A 6372-nucleotide genomic window follows, 5' to 3' on the forward strand; every position below is an offset into this window, starting at 1 on the left:
GAGTACTATGCTCTTTCTATTACGCTGGTCAGCATCATATTTAACAGAGACCTGTATGTTTCACTTGCCTTCCTCAACTACTAGAGCTTAATTTTCTGTAGATAGGCTAGGATACTCCTTGAGAGTATTGCCACTAGAGCGAAGCTGGGTTAAAATCTTGCCTTTTGCCATTCCCTAGGTGTCATTGAGTAAATTATTTAATCTCTCTGTACATTAGTTTTCTTCATCCATAAAAGGGATAATAATGAGGATTATCTCATAGGGTTGTTTTTAGAATTAAGTGTATTGATTAATATATGAAAGAAGCATTTAGAACAATGCCTGACACATAGTTAGACCCATACATACCCGTTAGATATTTTTAAACTTACTACTGACTTATTGTCAGTTGGATCCTATGCAATCCATTCATCAGTTTGTTCATCTGATGCATTTGGTGAGCAGTCTGTTTGGTATAATGCCCTCAAGAAAAGTAATAAAAGGTAAATAATGTTTAGGATTTTTAACAAAAAATTATACACAGAATCAGTTGCTTTCAAAAAGTGGGGGTGGGGGGGGAACTAGAATAAAGATTCCTTTGTTCAGCCCCAAATAATCATTTGTGAGCCTGTTATTTCCTATCTATGGCTTCAACTGTTTCTTTTGTTTTGTTTTTTGAGACAGTCTCACTCTGTTGCCCAGGCTACAGTGCCATGGCATCAGTGTAGCTCACAGCAACCTCAAACTCCTGGGCTCAAGCAATCCTTCTGCCTCAGCCTCCCGAGTAGCTGGGACTACAGGCATGCTCCACCATGCCCAGCTAATTTTTTCTACATATATTTTTGGATGTCCAGCTAATATCTTTCTGGGTTTTTTTTTTTTGTTTTTTTTTGTAGAGACGGGGTCTCGCTCTTGCTCAGGCTGGTTCAAACTCCTGAGCTCAAATGATCCTCCCGCCCCGGCCTCCCAGAGTGTTAGGATTACAGGCGTGAGCCACCACACCCGGCCAACAGTTTCTGACCTGAACTGAACAAGCGGTTAATTTTATATAAAAGCCAAGAAACTCCAAGAGTTCCTCCCTCTCCCCTCTTTTCAGCAAGACTTGAGAATTTTGATCTTGACCCAATTAGTTTTATTAACCATCAAACACATTACCCTGACATTTCACTTAATCCAGGTTTCCAAGAAAGATTTTCATGTAAGTCTCCAGGTAACTGAAGCTCATCACTTTTTGAAATGTATCACACATTTCCTTGTCCTCTTAGCAAATTAATCAAGTAATTCTTTTCTTGGGTATTTGGGTTATTTATTAAACAAGTCTTTGTATAACACTGTAATGCTAAATGCTTTCAATGTTCATGAGGTGGGTGTACAGAGCTATTTCTTCATTATGAGACCATTATGCTTGTTTGTGACCTTCTTACCTTCTTTTGTTGTGTGTCAATGTTTGCCCTCAACAAGCTCCTCTACCCCCTCTGAAATCAGATAACCTGTTAAATTTATAATACTGCCTAAAATAGAAGTAAATAAGCTTGATTAGCTCAGATTAAGATAGGCCTTAATAGGCTTTCTAAACAAATACCATGTTTTACGGTTCTAACATGTCTTAGTCTTATTTCATATTTCTTGATTAAGACTCAGATTGTCCAAGTGATATTTTATGTAAAACACAAGTTATTTTTCATGGAGTAATAAAAACCACATAGACTCATCCAATCTGGTTTTTTACCTGAAGTTAATTCCAAATGATTGTGCCCTACAACACTGAAAACCTAACAATTTTATCTTGAGGTGAAAATTGCATTTTCCACCAACTCCCATTATATTGCTATTATCCATATTTGTCATGCCCCCGTATTCTTCCATTACTCTGGTAATTGGTAGAATTTTTTTGTCTCTACTATAGTTTTTGACAATCATTCTGGGTGATTTCAAATTCCATAAAAAACAATCCATTCCATATTCTAACTTCAGACATCCTTAACCTCTTCAATTCCAATTAGTTAAAAAAAAAAGTTAGTTTTTCACATTCACATTTCACTTAAGCAGCTTACTCACACACCCATTTGCAACTTTGAAACATTCTACTTAAGAAATCCAGTGTTCGGTGGCTCAAGCACATAATCCTAGCATTTTGGGAGGCTGAGGCAGGAGGATGGTGTTAGGTCCAGAGTTCGAGACCAACCTGAGCAAGAGTTAAGACCCTGTCTCTGCAAAAAAATAGAAAAATTAGCTGGGTGTGGTGGCGTGCACCTGGCCTGTACTCCCAGCTACTTAAGAGGCTGAGGCAGGAGAATCACTTGGGCCCAGGAGTTGGAGGTTGCAGTGAGCTATGATGATGCCACTGCACTCTAGCCCATGTGACAAAGCAAGACTCTGTCATAGGAAAAAAAAAAAATCCAGTATTCCCTTCTTGGACCACAATTTTGGGGTGCTTTTTATTACACAATACATAAACACATTATAGATATACAGAATATTGAATCCTTTTACCACTATCCCCCAAATTTCCATTCGCCTTCCCAGAAATAACCACTAAAAAAATGTTTTGCATGTCCCATTCACTTTCTACCTACCCACTTCATAAACATATGAAATGGGTAGAAATGTATACATTCCCATTTTTAAAAACCTCAATGGAAGCACACTATAGAAAACTTTAGTTATCTGATATTTGTGTTTTGAAGAACTTTCTGTTATCAGCAGGTTTAAGTTTACTTTTTAAATGACTGCATATTATGCCCCAATAAAAATTTCTTTAATTCTAAACACTTGAGATGTTTCAAATGACTATTACAATACTAAATGAAAAAAGAAAGCCTTGTGACATCATTGTGTATACCATCTAGTGGTCCTTTAATAGATTCTTAGAATAAAATGTTGGCTTAAAATGTTCACTTAAATGAGATTCTGCCAAACTGCCTCCTAAAATCATCTTGCTAATTTACTAGGTTCCCAGAATCCTTGCCAAAACTTTTTTAAAACGTGGTTAATATAATTACTGCCTTAACCTACCTTTCTCTAATTACTATTAAGACAGGATATTTTTGTTTATTGGCCAGTTGTATTTCTTCAGTGAATTGCCTATTCCTCTTTTGCCCTTTTTCCTACTGTCATGATTAAGTGTTCTTCAAATGTTTTGTTAAATTTATAAATATTTTCTTCTAGTATGTTATCTTTTAACCTAGTATCTTTTGACTTAATGTAACTTTTAATGAGATCAATTTGTTAATTTTTCCTTTGTAGTATCCAGACTTATCATAGTTGGATTTCCCTGTGCCATCTTAGGCAAGTAAGAATTCAATTAACGAATTGTTTTATGAGTAGGCCAGGAGCCACCTCTATCAGAATCATCTAAATCTCCATTATCCAACATGGTAATTAACCATATGGTATTTAAATTTAGTGAAATTAAACAAAATAAAAATCATTCTTGTTGCACTAACATTTCACATCCTCAATAGCTCTATGTGACTAGTAGCCACAGGCATTGGAGATACAGAACATTTCTTTAATCACAAAAGTCTCACTGGACAAAGCTGGTATCTCAAACAGGACCAACTGAATCAGAATCTACATTTTAGGTCTCAAACAGTGGTTATCATCGCTTCCTGCTCTTTTGGCTCAGATCATATGTAAAATAGTGGTTGTCAAACTTACAGGAAGGCTGGACGTACACCTGGACTTCACCCTTCAAGTTGCTGATTCAGTAGGTCTGTTTGGAGTCCAGAATTTGTATTTCTAACAAGTTCCTAGGAGAAACTCACGCTGCTAGTCTGGGAATTAGAAATCACTGATCTCAAGTTATCAGTTAAATTGCAAATCCCTGGCTCCACATGGGACCCACTAAAACTTACTTTGGGGCCAGGATCTTGGAATCCACATTATCACAAACCACCACATGATTTTGATAGTTTGAGAACTACTGAGTCCAAGATGAATCATAGGGATATAGAAATAAGGAAGGAACTGGAGCTATAAAGGCTAATTAGTTGTGAGGCCAAAGAAGGCTGAGAGATAAGTAGATTCCATGACTTAGTTGTTGTATAAGCAGCTTTCACTCCCAGTAATCCTGATGAGATACAGCCATGGGAATGGGTTGCTAAGTCAAGTATGCAAATGAAAGCCACTGGATTTGAGGTGCAGATATTTAGACTATTGTTCCACACAAGTTCTTTACATTAACAATTATCCAAGCTGACTGATTTGTAAATGACATGATTTGGCTTTCACTTTAGAAAAGACTATCTGGTAAGAGTTCAAGAGCAAAGATAAAATTGATGAGATCTTAAGAGTTGTCACCAAGCCGTTTGACCACCTACATAAATCTGGAATCTGGATTCCACTGCCAGTACCCAAGTTTAGCACTTTACCTCTTCCTATTGGAACTATTGCACTAACTTTTTTCCTTACTTCCAGACCCACCTGCAAAACATTACCCAAGCTGATCCTGCACTAGGCTCGCCATGGCAACAGCCGGCAGTGTCTTGGAGGAGGGCTTGGTGCTGTTCTGGTGTGGTACAGGCCAGAGTGATGATTCTGACATTTGGACTGATGCAGCACTGATAAAACCTTATGATAAAGCTCTGGTTTCATTTAAGTGGAAACCTGGTGACAAACGTTCTGCCATTTGGTCAGAAGATGGTTGCATTTACCCACCTACCATTGCTTCAATTGATTTTAAGAGACAAACCTGTGTTGTGGTTTATACTGGACATGGAAATAGGAGCAAAATCTGTCTGATCTTCTTTCCCCAACCTCTGAAGTAGCTAATAATATAGAACAGAATGCTCAACAGAATGAAAATGAAAGTCAAGTTTCTACAGATGAAAGTGAGAGCTCCAGGTCTCCTGGAAATAAACCAAACATCTCACTATTAATTCCCCCCACCCCAACCTCCCATATGTCCAGATTCTCTTTATGATACTGATGCTTTAGGAAGTATGTTAATCTCTTCGTACATGAGTGGCTGTCATCCTGGATACTACACGGGTTTTAGACAAAAATGAAAAAGGTGCTCACATTCCAATTAAGGAAAAATACTGGGGATAGTGCTACAAGTTAAATGACATCACTAAAGAAACGATCAGACAGGTCCAGAATGTGGAATGCCGTAGAAGATAACTGGCCTCACTTCTTCAAAATATCAATGTTGGAAAAGAAAAAGGGAGGTGGAATGGGCAATATTCTAGATTAAAAGTTACTTAAGAGACATAACCAAATGCAATGTGGAATCTTTGGACCTTGGTTTATAAAACCATTTGATTTGCGGTGGAGGGCATTGAGAAAATTTGAGTATGTACTAGATTTTAAATGATATTAGATAATTATTGCTAATTGTATGGACTGTGAGAAGGGTGTTGCAGTTTATAGAACAATGTTTTAATTTGCATACCAAATATTTTTGGAACGAACTTAGTGTGTCTAAAATACTAAAACCATTTTAGGTTTAGAAAAATGTGTGTGAAGCATAAATGGCAAAATGTTAATGACTAACTGGCATGTATATGGATGTTCACTGTACTATTTTCTGTATGTTAAAAAGTATATAATAAAATTTTTTTTTAACATTAAAAAACACGCACATTACTCATGCTATTTCTGAGTCTTCATCACATCAGGTGCTGTGCTAAGGGCCAGAGATGTAGTGGTGATACACAACTCCACTCGGAGGAATAGACACATGTAATCAAATGTAGTTAACGTTTAAATGAAATCCACAGGTCTGAAAAGCAGTCATCCTTCAGTATATGCAGGCGATTGGTTTAAGACCACACTACCACACATGCCCCACGTATACCTAAAGCCAAGCATATACTCAAGTCCCACATATACAAAAAGTTTGGCTCTCCATATACTCCAGGTTGGCATTCCTTTAATAGTTATTTTTGATCCACATTTGGTTGAAAAAAAAAATCCAGTTCAAGCCCACGTTGTTAAAGGGTCAACTGTACCACAGTGAGAATTTAGGGGTTAGAGTTTACCTTTAAAAGTTAAAACTCACGGCCGGGCGCGGTAGCTCACGCCTATAATCCTAGCAATCCTAGCACTCTGGGAGGCCGAGGTGGGCGGATCGTTTGAGCTCAGGAGTTCGAGACCAGCCTGAGCAAGAGCGAGACCCCATCTCTACTAAAAATAGAAAGAAATTATATGGACAGCTAAAAATATATATAGAAAAAATTAGCCGGGCATGGTGGTGCATGCCTGTAGTCCCAGCAACTCGGGAGGCTGAGACAGGAGGATCCCTTGAGCTCAGGAGTTTGAGGTTGCTGTGAGCTAGGCTGATGCCACGGCACTCAACTCTAGCCTGGGCAACAGAGTGAGACTCTGTCTCAAAAAAAAAAAAAAAAAAAAGTTAAAACTCACAACTCACTATGTTAAAAATTCAAATTG

General features: G+C 37.7%; 1 pseudogene; it reads left to right on the forward strand.

The window, feature by feature from the left end:
• The first annotated feature begins 4442 nt into the window (after positions 1–4442).
• Positions 4443–5012, forward strand: LOC138397011 (survival motor neuron protein pseudogene; annotated as a pseudogene).
• Positions 5013–6372: the final 1360 nt, after the last annotated feature.

This window comes from Eulemur rufifrons, chromosome 16 (genome assembly GCF_041146395.1).
Source record: "Eulemur rufifrons isolate Redbay chromosome 16, OSU_ERuf_1, whole genome shotgun sequence".
NCBI lineage: Eukaryota > Metazoa > Chordata > Mammalia > Primates > Lemuridae > Eulemur > Eulemur rufifrons.